The sequence below is a fragment of the Oryctolagus cuniculus genome, chromosome 4, assembly GCF_964237555.1.
Source record: "Oryctolagus cuniculus chromosome 4, mOryCun1.1, whole genome shotgun sequence".
In the NCBI taxonomy this organism is placed as follows: Eukaryota; Metazoa; Chordata; class Mammalia; order Lagomorpha; family Leporidae; genus Oryctolagus; species Oryctolagus cuniculus.
The window spans coordinates 1,145,834-1,163,201 of NC_091435.1; the positions used below are offsets into that span (position 1 = coordinate 1,145,834).

Here is a 17,368-nt window from a genome sequence, read left to right on the forward strand (position 1 = left end):
GGCCCAAGGACTTGGGCCATCTTCCACTGCCTTCTCAGGCCATAGCAGAGAGCTGGACCAGAAGAGGAGCAGCCAGGACTAGAACCAGCACCCATACGGGATGCTGGCGCTTCAGGCCAGGGCTTTAACCCGCTGGGCCACAGCGCTGGCCCCAATAAAATAAATCTTTTTTAAAAATCAAAGAAATAGACTGATTAGTACAAACACCCCCTCAGTAACCTAAATCCACTTCTAGCAAGAGTAACTAGAAATCCAGTAGAGATTTGGTACATTTGTTTTCTATTACTGCGCAGTAAACCATCATAAACTTAACAGTTTCAAATAATATACATGTAGTAACTCACTGTTTCCATGAGATTCCCAGGAATCAGCAGGATTTACTGGGTCCTCTGCTTAGGGTCTCACAGGCTATGTTCTCACCTGAAGGCTTGGCTGGGAAGAGATCTGCTTCCAAGTTCACTCAGGTTGTTTCCTGGCTCTGTAGGACTGAGTGCCCCAGGCTTCCTGTGGGCAACCCCTGGAGTCCACCCTTAGGTCCTAGAGGCCACCTGCATTTTTCTTGCTACCTGCACTTCCCCAACATAGACACTTACTTCATCAAGCCAATAAAGAGGGTCTGTAATCAAATCTTCTAGCAGGATGAAATTTTATATAATATAATAATCATGGAAATGACATCCCATCAACTTTCTCATAATCTATTGGTTAAAAACAAGTCACAGGAGGCATTATACAATGACATGAATACAAGGAGATGGGAATCAGTATATGGCAAGAGTATGTTCACTGCATCTAGCTTCCCACTGCAGAGTAGGAAAACAAGGACCAACAGACCTTTCTCATCAAGTGAAGATTTCCGTAGAGAGGTAGGACTTGCACCAACCTACATGATGGATAATATTTAAATTAATGAGAACAGGAGAATTTTCCTTTGAAATAAGGAGAGGTAGAAAGGCAGGACTTCCCCAGGTTGAATCTGGAGAGAATAAGCAAGATGGTTTGTTCTTGGCAAATACAAATCACATATGATGTGCAGCTTCACAATCTAATTCATCCATTGATAACCAACACACTTAGAAATCTATGAAAAAGGGCCGGCGCCGCAGCTCAACAGGCTAATCCTCCACCTAGCGGCGCCAGCACACCGGGTTCTAGTCCCGGTCGAGGCACCGGATTCTGTCCCGGTTGCCCCTCTTCCAGGCCAGCTCTCTGCTGTGGCCCGGGAGTGCGGTGGAGGATGTCCCAAGTGCTTGGGCCCTGCACCAGCATGGGAGACCAGGAGAAGCACCTGGCTCCTGGCTTCGGATCAGCGTGGTGTGCTAGAGGCAGCGCGCCGGCTGCGGTGGCCATTGGAGGGTGAACCAACGGCAAAAGGAAGACCTTTCTCTCTGTCTCTCTCTCTCTCACTGTCCATTCTGCCTGTCAAAAAAAAAAAAAAAAATTAAAAAAAAAAAAAAAAAGAAATCTATGAAAAAGGCCTAGAGGAGAATTTGGAAGTGGTTTGGGCTGTGATGCACTACCACTACTTAGCTTTTATATACTTCTGTGACTGAAAGATTTTACTTCCCTGTACCATCTGAAATTAGGTGTGGTCAGAATGTGTCTATCAACCTTTCCAAAATGATCAACTTTTAACCAGAGAGTCTCCATGTTCTAAAAAGGCCCAGTTCCAAACCATTTAAGAAGCAATTTCCCAAATTCTCATGGAAAAAAAATCCCTCCTGCTGTGGCAGGATGTGACTTGCCTCCCAAAGGCTCAAGTGCTGGATACCTGTTCCTCAAGGTGATAGAACTGCGCCTTTAAGAGGTGTGGTCTGATGGAGGATGGTCAGACCATGAGGGCACCACCATGAGAAGGAGTGAATGTAGGCTCTTAGGAGTGGATTAGCCCCTGGACAGTGAGTTTCTACAAAAGACAGCACTTGACCCCTCTCCAGTCCCTAATTCTTCCCTTGCCACGTGACCTATTTTGTACACAAGCTACTTGCCACTTCCCATGTGTTCCCACCATGTGATGCCAGATATCTTGTTGGACCACCAACAAGGACTACCACCAGAAACCAATTCCAGGCCATTTTGGCTTTCTAGCCACCAGCATCCAAAGGCAAATAAACCTCTCTTCCTCATAAAGTGCCCAGTCTCAGCCATTTTGTTAGAGCAACACAAAAATGACTAAAACACCTCCCTTTCAGAAACTATTACAAAGATGAAGAATCACCTTGATGCCAAGTCTGAATAAGGTCAAGACCAGACAATATTATCATTGGTCAATACCTCTTATGAACATAAATGCCAAAATCCTAAGTGAAGTATTAGCATATTAGATCCAATAATATTTTTTAACGTATTACATCATGACAAAGGACACTTCATTACAGGAAATCAATGATGGCTTAAAATTAAAAGATATTTCATCTCAGCCACAGTTCAAAGAAGAAAAATAAAAAATTATTTAAATATATAAGAACTAATAAAATTAAAATTTTTATGATTTTAAAACATAAAATGTATGCTTATGAATTTTTAATTTTTATCATTTTTAAAAGCTATTATCAAACCATTAGAAGATGAGACCATCCTTAACCTAATAAAAAGCATCTACCAAAAAATAATAGCAAAGTTCACAATTAAGGCTTTAATAGCATTTTCTTTCAAGTGAAAAACAGTACAAAGATAATCTTAACATAATGTCTATACAAGTTTGTCCAGTGTCTAAGTAAAGTAAAAAGGAAAAAATAAAAGATTTAAAAACCAGGAAGAGAGAAATTAAATTATCACTAGGTACATGGAGAAACCAGAACCATATTCCTAAATCTGTGAAGTGTGGTAGGCTTCAAAGGCAGCACTGTAGATGGTGCTCAGTAAGCAGCACTGATACAATGGGAGCTCCACCTCACACCTCACACAAAAGTAAGTTCCAAATATTTAAATGAATTTTAAAAGAGGAAAATATTTTACAATCCTGGAGTAACACATATTGCTTAAATAAGACTCAATAACCACAAACTGTAAGAAAAAGATTGTTAAGTTGACTACATTAAAATTAAACATCACAGGGCTGGCGCTGTGGTGTAGTAGGCTAAGCCCCACCTGCAGGGCCGGCATCTCTTATGGGCACTGGTTTGAGTCCCGGCTGCTCCACTTCTGACCCAGCTCTCTGCTGTGGCTGGGAAAGCAGTGGAAGATGGCCCAAGTCCTTGGGCCCCTGCACCCATGTGGGAGACCCAGAAGAAGCTCCTGGCTCTTGGCTTCAGATCAGCCCAGCTACAGCCACTGGGGCCATCTGGGGAGTGTACCAGCGGATGGAAAACCTTTCTCTCTGTCTCTCCCTCTGTCTTTCTTTAACTCTACCTCTCAAATAAATAAATAAAATATTTTTAAAAATTAAATATCTGCTCATCAAAACATAATTTTTAAAGGATAAAGAATAGAGGGCCGGCGCCGCGGCTCACTAGGCTAATCCTCCGCCTAGCGGCGCCGGCACACCGGGTTCTAGTCCCGGTCGGGGCGCCGGATTCTGTCCCGGTTGCCCCTCTTCCAGGCCAGCCCTCTGCTGTGGCCAGGGAGTGCAGTGGAGGATGGCCCAAGTGCTTGGGCCCTGCACCCCATGGGAGACCAGGAAAAGCACCTGGCTCCTGGCTCCTGCCATCGGATCAGCGCGGTGCGCCGGCCGCAGCGCGCCGGCCGCGGCGGCCATTGGAGGGTGAACCAACGGCAAAGGAAGACCTTTCTCTCTCTGTCTCTCTCTCACTGTCCACTCTGCCTGTAAAAAAAAAAAAAAAAAAAAAAAAAAAAAAGGATAAAGAATGGGACACAAATAAAACCCAAAATATGTAAAGAACTTCTATGAAGTTTTAAAAAGGACAACCCAGAGAATAAACGGACAAAAATTCAAGAACACAATTTATAGGAGGAAACATAAATAGCCAAAAAAAAGACAAAATAAATCTTCAAACTCACTAGTAATCAAGGAAATGCATATTGAAACAGTGAGCTATTTCATACCTACCCAACCAACAACAATTAAAACATCTGTAGATAACAAAGGATTAATAAGACATAAGGAGACAAATCTTTGGTAAGGAATTTGACAACAGCTATGAGGTTACAATTGTGCCTAGTATGTGACTCCCAGTCCCAACCCTAGATGTACACGTGGTCCACTTTCTCCCAATTGTTTAGCACAAAGAAAAGGTGAGCCAGTGGGATGAGGCAATTAGCAGGGGTACAGGCTGAGCAGGCTGCTCAGGGGAAGACAGGAAGTAGGATTCAGGCCAAATAAAAAAACATCAGATGCCAGACTTGTCTAGGAGGTGAATCTGGTGATTAGAATCATCTTTGTTGGGAGCAAATTCCCCCTAAAAATCAAATCATTTTAGCCACTAAAACCAATATAATCAAGTTAACATGATCCTTATACTTTTCCACTAAGACTGTCTAAAACAGAGTCCCAACTTGTATCCATTTCCTCTTCCTATTGGCTCAGCACAACAAACATGGCCCTTCTGGAGGTCAGAAACCTGACACTGGTCTCACTGGGCTAGAATCAAGGAAAAAACCTTCTTGTCTTTTTCTGTGCTCCTTTCTGAGCACACACAGAAAGAATCCATTTTCTTGCCTTTTCCAGAGGTTCACGACTCCCTTCTAGCAAGTGTGGTTAGAGTCCTTTTCATCCCACATCACTCTGACACTGCCTCTTCTGCCTCTCTTTTCCACATTTAAGGAACCTCGTTACTTGGAGCCACTCAGATGATCCAGGATCTGTTAGCAACCTTCACGCCATCTGCTACCATAATTCCCTTGCCAGGTACTGTACAGAGTCGTGACAGTTTCTGGGGATTCGAACATGGACAGCCTTCAGAAGCCACTTTTCTACCTACCACATAAACTCTCCCTACCCCGCCACACACACACTCCAACAGGATCCTAACCATTTCACAATGTCCCCCAACCTCAAGTAGAATCCCAACTCCTCCCCTCTGCCCCCATACACACCTCCAGGTGCCACACTACCACATACTCTTTCTCCAGTTACACCAAGCTACTTGTCTTTTTCTAATCAATATATACTTATCTAAGCCCAAACAATTACAACTCACTCTCTAGGGCTCAGCCCAAAGGCCACCTCATCTCTGAAGCTTTCTCTGATCCAAGCCTAAACGAATCACTCCTCTTCATACACTCTTCAGGCTTCCTGTCTACAAGCTACAGCATGTGCACCCCCAGAACCATCCACTTACATGTCCTCTCTTCACTCTGAACTGGTAAGCCCTTTAAGAATAAGAAGTCTGGCTTACATCCCATGAGTTCCCAGAGAGCAGGCATTTAGAGAGCATTTCTGAAGCCTGGAAGAGGCAGAAGGGAGCTTTCCTGAATTTCTTTCAACAAAAAAGATTTCAAAGAGTAATCTGAGTTAAGTATACAACAAATGGGACCAAAGAATTAATTCAGGATGATCCAAAACATCTAAACAATTCATTTCTTAGGTTGATGCCCAAACTAAAATCACATGAAAGAATCTGTACAAGTGAAACACATTATTTTTCACTGCTAACCTGCAGGACAATTTTAAATAAAAATTAATGTCAAAATTAATCCCAAGAGAAATAAAGGATTAATATAAAATGATTTACAAAATGTCCTCAATATTAACAAAAGAATAGATGTTGCTCACAGGAATGCCTGGCAATCACGCAACAGTGCACAGCACATACTAAACCCCTCTCCAGGAAAAGTTGGGAACGGCATGCCAGAGTGCGAGGGGTGCTACAATCAACCCTGTTTAGGGACAAGTTGTCCCTGTGTACACGCAGAGGTATATCTTATTATAAAGTATACTTTTGCAAGAGGGTGGTTGCTTAGAAAGCGAAGTCTCATGTAACATCAATGGTTTGATACTTATATCCATGCCCTAGGGAAAAAAAAAAAAAACTTCCCACCTGGAGAGGAGAAAAACCAAGCAAAGGAAACAGACCATTAAGTCAGCAAAATTATTCACTTTTTTAAAATGAAACAATTAGGGGTCAATGCTGTGGTGTAGAAAGTAAAGCCACTGCCTTAGTTGCTGGCATCCCACATGAGCACTGGTTAAGACTCCGAGCTTCTCTTCCCATCCAGCTCTCTGCTATGGCCTGGGAAAACTGTGGAGAATGGCGCAAGTGCTTGGGCACCTGCACCAACATGGGAGACATGGAAGAAGCTCCTGGCTCCTGGCTTCGGATCTGACCAGCTCCAGCCGTTGTGGCCATTTGAGTAGTGAACCAGTAGATGGATGATCTCTCTTTCTCTCTGGTGCTTGCTTTCTCTCTCTCTCTCTCTCTCTCTCTCTCTCTCTTTCAAATAAATATATAAATCTAAAAAAAAGCTTCAAAGAATTTTTTAAAAAGAAACAATTATATGGCTCGAGTATTTCAAAGGTTTGCTCAGCTCAGGTTCAATAAAACTTCCCTGTTCAATTTTCTTTTGATAATGTGAATGGCCAAATTAATTTGAAAACATGCACCAAAAATCACTCTAACACTGAAAATGAAGTCTAAAGTGAAAAAAAAAGGAAATATTTGTACAAGACCAGGTTCAGCACCATGGACAGAGGGTCCAGCCCTGCCTATTTCTAGAGTCCTTGCCACCAAAGACTGGGAGCTTAGAGACACCAGAGCTGCCTAGAAAGCCACAGTATCCACTCTAATGTTTAACTTGTGATAATTCCAAACACAAGCAATTGTTTTTTGTTGCTGCTGAACTTGTAGCCCAAAGCACCAGCATTCTTCACCAAGGGGATGTACAACTTGGCCTGAGACCTCTGTGAAAACATGAATGACTGCCACTGACACAAGCCTAGAGGTCCAGGAACTAAGACATTGAAACTGACACACAGGGTTCAACCTTGACTGGCTGGACTGTTTCAGGGCCCTCATGGGATTCTCCCAAATTTATAAATGCAGCATGCTTCCAACCTCTCTCCAACAGTACAGAAAAGGACAGCTCTTTTAAAACAGCTGATAAAATGTACCCATGTGTTGAGCTTTTCCCCCATAAATAACCAAAATGTAACCATGAAGCTGTGTGGATTTTATGTCTCTATTGCTTCTTGGCAAAGTGATGTTCTGGGGCTCACTATCACCACTAACCAGAATCACCGGTGGTAACACCAGTCACAAAGCCCTGAACTCTAGACAGGTGCCCCACCTTTCCAGTGATAAAGACTTCATTTACCATCATATATCCTTTTCGAAACCATATAAAATTGAGAGTCAACTAAGAAAGTCTATAAAGTTATTATCAGTTCTAAAACCCTTGTAATGAACGTACTTGGAAAACACAACAGTGTCCAGATACAAACTTTCTGAAGTGAAAGATGCCAGTGCTGAGTGACTGCACGTGCGCTGGAAGCTTCCCGCGGTCCTCCAGGTCGGAAACACCCTGGAGGGCGGCTCCAGCTCTCGGAACGCAGGGCTTAATCCCTTCCTTTCGCTCCTCGCTATTGATCGCCCCAGAGTGCCACTGTTCTGCACACGTCTCTCTGGGCCAAAATGAACAGCTTTGAGAAGTTTTAAGGTGATGAATTGCTCTTTATGGTGGCCTGGGATCGGGTCTCTTCAACAAGAAAGCAGCCCGCACACTTCCTGTGGGGCCCACATCTGCCAATTCCAAAGAACAGAAAGGTGGCCACGGCTTGCTCGGAAAAGCCAGTTAGTTCAGTGCGGGAGGGCCGCGCCCGCTAGCCGGGTCTGCCCGTTACCCGGCCCGCTCTCAAAGGGCCCTCGGGCCCCGCTGAGGCTCACGCTGCAAATCCTCCTCAGCCGAGACCTGCCGGCCTGCGTTGCCAATCTCCCGTGCGAGCAACGAACTTCAGAGTACGAAGGCACGGGGAAACAGCCCAGCCAAAAAGGAGAAGGCGACACTTCCAGGCAGAGCACTTGAGGCGACCACGAGAAACGTCACGACCACCCCCCAGAAACGCCGACGCCGCCCAGAGGGCCCTGCGCCGCCCGCGTGCCCGCCCCGACTCTGGCCGGGTCACCTCGGGGCCGCGTCCGGGCCCGGGGGACACGGCAGCGCAGCGCCCCGCGCCCCCAGACCCTCTCCTCTGTCAGGAGACGAAACCTGCGCCGTTTGACAAGGGAGCCTCGGCGTCCCGAGCGCGCGACATCGCCGCTCCGTCTCCGGCCGGCGACTTGCGGATCGGGCGCCGCGGCCAAGACCCTCCGACGTAGCCTCTGCCAGCTCGAGGCCCGCGCCCGGGTCGCCGCGCCCGGCGCGCCCTCTGTCCGGGAGCCCCGCCGCGCGCCCTGCCGGGGTCCGCGCTCCCCACCGCAGACCCCGCCCGCTGCCCGTCCGGACACCTGCCCGCGCCCCGAACCCTCGCCTCCCTCACGGGACCCCCGCCCGCCGCGTCGGAAGGAGTTTGTCGGGGCCCGCGGGGTCCTCCCGTCCTCCAGCCCCTCACAGGGGGCTCGGTCCGGCACGCGGATGCGGGGCGACCCAGACGCGAGTCCCGGACCCCCACCCTGGCCCGGCCCCGCGACTCCCCACTCACCCGTCCCGCAGCGGACGGCGAGAGCCCGCCGGCCGGTGGAGGGCGGCCGGGTGGGGCAGAGGCAGGCGCGCGAAGCGGCGGCCCGAGCCTGAGGCGGCTGAGGAGCCTGAGGCGGCTGAGGACTCGCGCTCCTGCCCGAGCCCTGCGCGCGGCGCGGGACCGCCCCCTCCATACCGAAGACCAATCCCGCGCCGCCCGCCGCCGCTGGCCACGCCCCCACACAGGGGCAGGGCCGGCGAAAGCGGGCGTCGGGGACCAATAGAACGGCGGCATGGCTATTGGCGTAGCCAATCCCAACGTGAGAAGCGTTCTGGCAAAATGCCAATGAGAGTCGACGAGGAGGGCGGTGGGGCCGTAGGCGGGACGAAGGACTTAGTCCTATGGCGGAGCGGGCGGAACCGCACTTTGGGGCGGATTGAAGGCTGGGCCTCGGGAGGACGAACCAAGGAAGTAGCGGGGGCGGAGCCTTGAGTGGAAGCTAGGGCGGGGCCACGCGTGGAGGCGGGGCCGGGGCCGGGGCCGGGCCTGGCCGCCGCGAGGCAGCCTGTAGGAACCGCGGATGACCTGGGGGAGGAGCCGGGGGCGGGCCCTGGGCTGGGGGCGGTGCCGGGCGGCGCCTGCGGTCCCAGCCTGGTTCGCGCGGGCTCGCGCTGCAGTTCCCTCAGCGGGCTTGGGTTGCGAGCCCAGCGCCGTGCGGCCGGGGTCCCGGAGCGGCCAGCTGCACGCGAGCCCGCGGGGCCTGGCCCAGCCTGGAGGCCCGCTGGCCCCCGCCGCTGCAGGGCGAAGTTGGACGGCCCTCCCGCCGCCCGGGGGCCCTGGCTCCGCGCCCCGTCTGCGCCCTTCCGCCCGGCGACCTGCCGTCCGGACCCTGCAGGTGCCTGGTGCGCTGCACCTGTCCGCGGGTGACTCGAGGACGGTGACGGGGCTGGCCTCGGGACGGAGTCGTTTTCGTGAAACTGGACTCTTGGTCTGCGCGAGTGGCCTCTCCCCGCCCCGGCTAGCCTCCTCCAGCGCAGCGGCAGGCGAGCAAGCTTGGAGCCGGGGTAGGGTCGGCCGTGCCGCCCGACGTCTCCGTGACCGAGGCCCCAGGACCCTGGAGAGCCCGGGCAGGGCTTGGGACCGGCCTGGGACCCACGGGTCGCTCATGGGAGGGCCCCGTTAGGGCCGGGGGCTCGAGCGTTTCCCAGGCGCCCCTGGTGAACCCGCCCCTTCGTCTTCGTCGGTAAAAGGTGGGCGGGGCGAACCTCAAACACTTGGGCCCACCAGTGGCTCACCTGGGCACCACAAAGTGCCTGAACTTTGGCAAGGTGCACCCACCGCTGCCCGTGTCCCAGCACCTGGAAGACCCCAGTCTCTGCAGAGGCCGTGGGGCAGGCGGATCAGGACACAGAATCTGTGGGATCCACCTGGAGAGGGAAAGTCCTGGACGGTCCATACCACAGGCTGGCAGCAGTCACCCGGGATGGGGGCAGGATGGATGGTCATTGGTCTCCAAGTGTCACGGGTATGACTCAAACATCCTTAAAAACCAATGGGCCTGGCCTGGGGGAGCGGAGGCTGCCACCCGACCCTTCAGTGGAGGGACAGTGTGCCAAGGGGTGGCAGAGGCAGAGTCCAGGGACCTCATCTCGGGAACATGGGGACACATGCCCACCCTGAGCTTTGGGGAGGGCCTTTTGGAGAGCGGTGGCTGCCGCCGTCACAAAGCTGGAAAACAAAGGGTGGAGGGCATCCCTCAGGACTCTGGGACCGAGGCCACAGGTGTCCAGCGTCCCAGCGGCCTGGCTCTGCCTGGGACCCTGTCCTGGAGGACAGAGCGGGGGCGGGGTCTCAGTGCTCCAGATGGCAGGCTGCCTGCCCCCCACTTCCTGGCCTCCCCAGGAGCTGCGCCCTCTCAGCTGCCTCCACCGCGCCTGAAAGACACAGTTAGTCATTAGGGAAGTAATGACAGTGTTTGCAGGGCAGCGCGTTGGACCCTAACAACTCCCAATTATTTCCAGTTCCTGCCAACCCTGACAGTGAAACAGCCGCGCATCTCGTGCCCCGCCCTTGACACACAGGACTTTCGCGGGGGGGGGGGGTGACGTCAGCAGCCCTCCGGGTGTCGGGTCCTCGCAGATCCTGGAGCCCGCGTCCGGCGCCTCCACCTTCCGTTCACACTGCCCTCACGGCCACTGTCAGCACAGCCCTTCCGGGATGCCGGTGCCCAGGGGCGCGTGTTTATACATAGCTCCGCGGCGTCTCCGTGGGGGTGTGGCGGGGAGGGACCGAGCCTTGTAATTATCATCTGCTGGGTGATGTCAGATCAGGCACTGGGAAGTCTCCGAGCACCAGGGCTCCCGACTGTCACATCCGTCCCTGCACCAGAGGGTGGGAGGCTGGGCATGTCAGGCTGGGACATCTGGTGGGTGGGGGTGGGGAGCCTTCTTTGATGCCTCTTAGAGGCCGAAAGTGCCAGGCTAATAGTTCCACAAGAGAGCACTCACCGCAGGAGAGGTGTGGGCCTCCCCAGGCAGCGCGGCCCTTCCACGCCACACTCCCGCAGCCCTGGAGGGAGACCCGGCACACCGGTGAGAGCCGGGGAGAGGGCCCAGCCTCTACTGACCCTCAGCAAGACCAGCCTCAGACTCCTTCCACGGTCAGAGCTCGCAATGCCACCACCACCATCCTCACAGTAGTGGCAAGTCTGTAATTCAGGGACCACGCACGCGATGCCACTAAAATCCTCTTCAGGAAGCAGTGACAGGAGGCCCTGCCCAGGACTGGTTCCTGGCTCCAGCCTTGCACAGCTCAGCTGTTGTGGGCATTTGGGGAGGACCAGTGGGCATCCACCACCATCTCCACCGAGCCCCCTGTGTGTACTCGGGCGCCTGTCATTTTTCCTGGAGAGCTGAGTCTGCACGGTTCGGGCCTGTGCCACAGCCAGGCACCATCTTGAACTGGCTGCCCTGGCCAGGGAAACGAACAGAAACAAAAGACGCTCCAAACTTCCATTTCCTCTTTAAAATTTTTTTTAAAAAAGTTTATGTATTTGAAAGGCAGAGAGGTCTTCTATCCAGCGGTTCACTCCTCAACAATTGAGCTGTGCTAAGCCAAACCCAGGAGCCAGGAACTCCACCTGTGGGTGGCAGGGACCTAAGTCCTTCGGCCATCACCCACTGCCTCCCAGGGTATACATTAGCAGAAAGTGGGACCCAAACCAGAGGTGGACCCCTTCCCAGGCACTTCCATATGGGAAGTGGGGACCCCAAGTGGCAGTTTAACCTGGCGCACCACGCGGCTGGCCCGGTTCCCTGCTTTTCAGCATCAGACTACAGCACATGCACCTGACCTAACTTACCAGCTTTCTGTTGCACTTGCTTGTCCTTTTATTGGGCGGGGCAACTGGGGACCTCCTGCCATGCCCTCCCTACTCCAGCCAAAGGGACCGCTGCTACAGTCAGCAGCCCCGGGCTTGCCGCTCCCTTGCCCGCAAAGGAACGACACTGTTCGCAGCTTATCGGTCTTCAGCAGACTTTTAATGGGAAAATAACAGGGACAGAGAAAGAACGAAAGGAGGAGAGTGGACAGGAAAGCCCCCTCCTTCCGCAGCACACAGCTTATATACAAAATCTGGCCAATTGCAAGCGGGCTCAAGTCCATGCACGGAACACTCCAATCCGCTGTCTGTTCACGCAGTGTGCACGCGTCCTCGGGCCAATCAGATGAGGTGTCACGCAGCAGGCAGGCTCACCACGCGGTCCTCGGCGCCATCTTGTTGTTTACAACATTCTCAACTCCTCTGGAAAGTCCTGACCGTGGGAAAGCATTGCCCTAACTGAAACTAGCAACATCCGCCTTGTGATAAAGACACAGCAACAGCTATCAGACCGACCTTGACGTGGGGGCTCCATGGCTGCGCATCCCATGGAGCCCCACAAGGCTGGTCCATGCGGACAGCCCCTGGCCCACGATGCATGTGGAGCTGGTGGCTGTGGACAGCCAGGCTGCTGTGGTACCCCCAGGTGGGATGTGACCACTGAACAGTCAAGGCCACTTCCTGGACAGGTGCTTCAGAAAGATGGACATGGACAGAATATGCATAAGAGGCACAGAGGGCCGGCGCCGAGGCTCAATAGACTAATCCTCCGCCTTGCGGCGCCAGCACACCGGGTTCTAGTCCTTGTCGGGGCACCGGATTCTGTCCCAGTTGCCCCTCTTCCAGGCCAGCTCTCTGCTGTGGCCCGGGAGTGCAGTGGAGGATGGCCCAAGTGCTTGGGCCCTGCACCCCATGGGAGACCAGAAGCACCTGGCTCCAGCCTTTGGATCAGCGTGGTGCGCCGGCCGCAGCACGCCGGCCGTGGTGGCCATTGGAGGGTGAACCAACGGCAAAGGAAGACCTTTCTCTCTGTCTCTCTCTTCACTATCCACTCTGCCTGTCAAAAAAAAAAAAAAAAAAAAAAAAAAAAAAAGAGGCACAGAGGAAGGGGTCTATGGTGGCATGGTGGCAGCACCCCTGGTGAGAACTCACACACTCTCCTGTTCGGGACTGGCAGGTTCACCAGACCCAGTGGAAGCCCCATTTCCCAAGTGTGCTGTTTGTGCTTCCCTGTGAGCCTCCGGACAACCTCATGCCCAGGCAGGCCTTTCAGCACCCCTCCCACTGACCCCGCACACGAAGAGCAGGGCCAGCCCCTGCCCTGCACCCCGCAGGTGGCTCCGCTGATGCCAGGGCTGGCTCGGGTGTTTGCTTTTTATCTCAGGGACAGGAAGCAGGATCCAGACCAGGCACGGGAGCAGACAGCTCTGAACCCCAGAGGGGAACCTCTCCTGGGAGTGAGCAGGAGTCCCACATCTACCAGCCCCTGCACCCCTCTGGTGGGCTGCCCTGGGTGAAGAGTAAAAGAGGCACAGGGTCTCTAAGTCTGACTGTGCAGAAGAGCCAGGGCCACCCCAGGTGCCCTCGTCATCCCCAAGGTGTTGCAGACAAGGAGACTCAGGGAGGAGAGAGCAGGAGGAATCTGTCACCACACCTGCACCCTCCCCCCAGGGCTAAAAAACTCCCGTGGCCACCACGGGAAACTGTGACTGTCCAACAGGGCTGCTGCCGGCCACTGGCTCTGGCTATCGCCCATGGTGATAACATGGGGGGGAGGGGGGTACTCCACATCCAGACAGGTTTATTTGGAGACAAACCTGAGAAGGACCCCTGCAGGGAGGGGAGGACACAGACGAGGTGTTTATACAGCCAGGGCTTAGGTTCTGGTGGGCAGGCACTAGGCAGGGCCGGCTAAGGGCTGAGGCTAAGGCGGGGTTGAGCTGGTTAAAGCAGAATGCAAGGGTTGGGAAGTGTCTCAAAGCAGTGGAGTTGGGATCTGCTCCCAGCCACATAGGCAAAGAACCGAACAATGGATCTACAGTTTTATTCTGCTCCATCGCTCCCGACGGTGAGTACAGATAAGGAAATGGGCACTGGTCTCTCTGGCTGCTTCCCGCATAAGAGGGGCCGAGTGTGTATTCTTCAGATTGGATTCATTGGAGAGGGAGAGCAGGCTTGTGAGGGCCCTGCCTGATGGCCCAGGATAAGGCAATCACTCGTTCCGGTACGAACTTTTGAAGCATGTTAGTTTTCCATGGTAGGAATAAAAGCTATGATTGTGAGGAGGAAAGGGGATGGCAGAGACGTTGTGCGTGGTGGGGCCGTTTTCTGAGTAGGTGTCGTTAGCACACTTCTTCAAGCAGTCAGTCCCTTCTCTTACCACTCTTCACCTAAAAAGAGGCAAAGTTTTATTTGAGCAGGAAACAGGGAAGCTCTGAGCAAACGGAGGAGCTGCTAGAGAGAGTGAGACCAGAGTGAGGCCGCGGTGGGCTCGCGGTCGGGGGTGTCTGTGTCGTTACCGCGTCGTCTCCAGAGAGCAGGTGCAGTGGTCACTCACCGGCCGCTGTGAAGCCAGGGCAGCCTCAGAGCAGCCTTTTCTAACCTGGTTCTGTCGAAACCTGGGTCTTGCTGTCCACTGGCAAATCTTGGTCCGAGGGGCTTCCATCCTGTTCTGTCCGGCGTCTGCATGCCGGCCAGGAGCTGTGGATGGAGTTAGCCTGGCCTGCTTCGAGCCCCAGGCTCTTTCACTCCCCCCTCTGCTTAAGGAAACCCCAGCTGCTGACAGGGGTTAGGGTGATGAGCGCTCTGGATTCTCAAACTGAGTAGGGGCAAAGCACGGACCCTGCGGTGGAGCCAGGGTTCCAGCACGGTGCAGCCTCTCAAGGGGGCCGCGTTGCCAGCTCCAGAAACTGTTTCCGTCCCGGGTTTCATGTGCACGGCCATCTAGAAGTTCATTGTTTCAAGTCTGGAGGAAACAAATCTAACAGGCAGATTAAACACGGGTCCAACACAAAGGACTAAGGGTCTGTGTTCAAGGGCCTCAGGAGTTGCTATCCAAACCGGGAGGCGTTTTCCCGTGGAGGGCAAACGTCCTGAGAACGAGTCACTGGGTGTTCAGGCCTGGCCAGGTGTACCTGAGGTGCAGGCCTATCTCTCGCTTCCCACAGGGTCCTGGAAGAGACGTCCTGAGGGAGGGGTGAACCCCCTTAGGGAAGACACCCCATTGATGTCCATTACCTGGCTAGCCTGGGAAGAGAACTGGCCAGAAAAGGAGGTTAAAAGAGAATACGCGGGGGGCTGGCATTGTGGCGCAGCAGGTTAACGCCCTGGCCTGAAGCGCCAGCATCCCATATGGGCGCCGGTTCGAGACCCGGCTGCTCCACTTCCAATCCAGCTCCCTGCTATGTCCTGGGAAAGCAGTGGAGGATGGCCCAACTCCTTGGGCCCTGCACCCACATGGAAGACCCGGAAGAAGCTCCTGGCTCCTGGCTTCGGATCAGTGCAGCTCCGGCCGTTGTGGCCAATTAAGGAGTGAACCAGCGGATGGAAGACCTCTCTTTCTCTCTCTCTCTCTGCCTCTCCTCTCTCTGTGTAACTCTAACTCTGACGTTCAAATAAATAAATAAATATTTAAAAAAAATAAGAGAGTAAGCGACATCTTTGGGAGGAAACGTACAGTCCTGCCTGGTACATTACTGACCCTAGGCCATCCCCTCAGGAGCCACGGTCACCAGGGAAGCTGGGCAGACAGAAGGGCTTTTCCAGCTTGGATCCAGCAGGGTCCATGGTTCTGACTTGGGAGTCCTTCGACCCCAGGGCTGTTCCGTTCCCAGTGGCCCAGCTCCTGGCAGAGCTGACAGGGCTCTTTGGAAACTGGCTTCTGTTGTGATGGCAGTTTTCCCAAAGCCCTGGCTTTCCACATTGGAAATCAGTGCCATTTGGGGTGGACTGGCCTTGTTGGGTCTCCTTGATGGCAGGCCACTGTGTAAAGCTGTTATTAATTGGCTGCAAACTGTCTTTACATTTCTCCTGCTGCTTAGCTTCTCCTCTTCCTCCTGGTCTCTGGCAAAGTAGACCAGGGAGGCAGCCTCTAGGATGCTCTGCCCCATCCCTAATCTTTGGTGGCCTGTGCTAGACATTTACAGTCACAGGCCTGTTTTAACAGTGTTTATTTTTCCTGTGAGATAGGTCGGTGCCCATGAGGAAAGCCCACGTCCTTCCAGGTGAGAACAAACGTGATGTGCACCACGGGTCTGAAAGCCTAGAGAGGCAGGGCCAGCTCTCTGCGGGGCCTGATTTGTCACCTCATTTCTCCTCTATTCCCTTCTCGATGGAAAACCAACTCTCTAGATACTCTTTCTTTTTTAAAAAAATTATTTATTTATTTATTTGAAAGGCAGAGTTACAGAGAGGCAGAGGCAGAGAGAGAGAGAGAGAGGAAGAGAGAAAGAGAGGTCCTTCATCCCCTGGTTCACTCCCCAGAAGGCCGCAAAGGCCAGTGCTGTGCCAATCCACAGCCAAGAACCAGGAGCTTTTTCGAGGTCTCACACATGGGTGCAGGGGCCAAAGGACTTGGGCCATTTTCCACTGCCATCCCAGGCCATAACAGAGGCTTGGATCGGAAGTGGAGTAGCCAGGACTCGAACCAGCACCCATGTGGGATGTCAGCACTGCAGGTGGTGGCTTCACCACAGCGCTGGCCCCTCTAGATATTCTAAAGAGGTCTGCACTAGTGTGGGGAGCAACTCGGACTAGACTAAGTTACTGGAATTAAGACTTATTCTATGCATCTGCTCTCCCACAATATGGCGCTGGGAGAGGAGTAAACAACTTCTATACGGCTGCCTCTCACCAACTTGAGTGATGACCTGCAGGAGCTGATCCTGCTCCTGATTGGAGGAGAGCAGCGTACTCGGCGTGTGGGTAGCAGAGTTGGGATTGGTGGAAGAGGACTATAAAGGAGGAGAGAGACAACATGCACGAGGAACATCTAAAGGGAACATCCGGATAACATCTGAGCAGCCCCCGAGAGAGCCGGCTGGCGGTGTGCCGCTCCCCCGCGGAAGTGGGGAAAGTGGCAGGGGGAGCCGCCCTTCCACGGAGGTGGGAAGGATCAGCAGCAAACCCAGGAAGGGCCGAGCAGACAAAAGAACAGTTCAGGGTCTAGTGTCATTCCTCTGTGAAGAGGGGGAGCGACACGCTAGGATGTACATTTTGACCCCCAGACCTAAGAAAAGGGCTATTGACACCGACTCCTGCTCATCAGGTACTTGGCTCCCAGTGGGGGACCAGACAACAAGCAGGTCCGCTCTGACCTGGCAGTCAGGGACAAATAACAACTATAGCCACAAGATGAGTGATCAGCAATGTGCTCAAAAAGGACTTTGATTACGAGGGAAAAGTAAAAATCAAAGTGGAGTCACTGATGTCATAAACCTTTGTATCTGCACTGAAGCAACAAAGGGATTTGAGGA

General features: G+C 53.0%; 1 protein-coding gene across 9 annotated transcripts in view; it reads right to left on the reverse strand.

The window, feature by feature from the left end:
- PCBP3 (poly(rC) binding protein 3) overlaps positions 1-8,685 on the reverse strand; it is a 272,594-nt gene extending 263,909 nt beyond the window's left edge. For 8 of the 9 annotated variants that reach the window (XM_070071737.1, XM_070071750.1, XM_070071743.1 and 5 more), the window contains exon 1: positions 8,537-8,685. The gene's annotated coding sequence lies outside the window, so the exon portion shown is untranslated. The remainder of the gene's footprint in view (positions 1-8,536) is intronic. The other variant, XM_070071744.1, reaches the window with a different exon arrangement.
- Between the last annotated feature and the right edge of the window lie 8,683 nt (positions 8,686-17,368).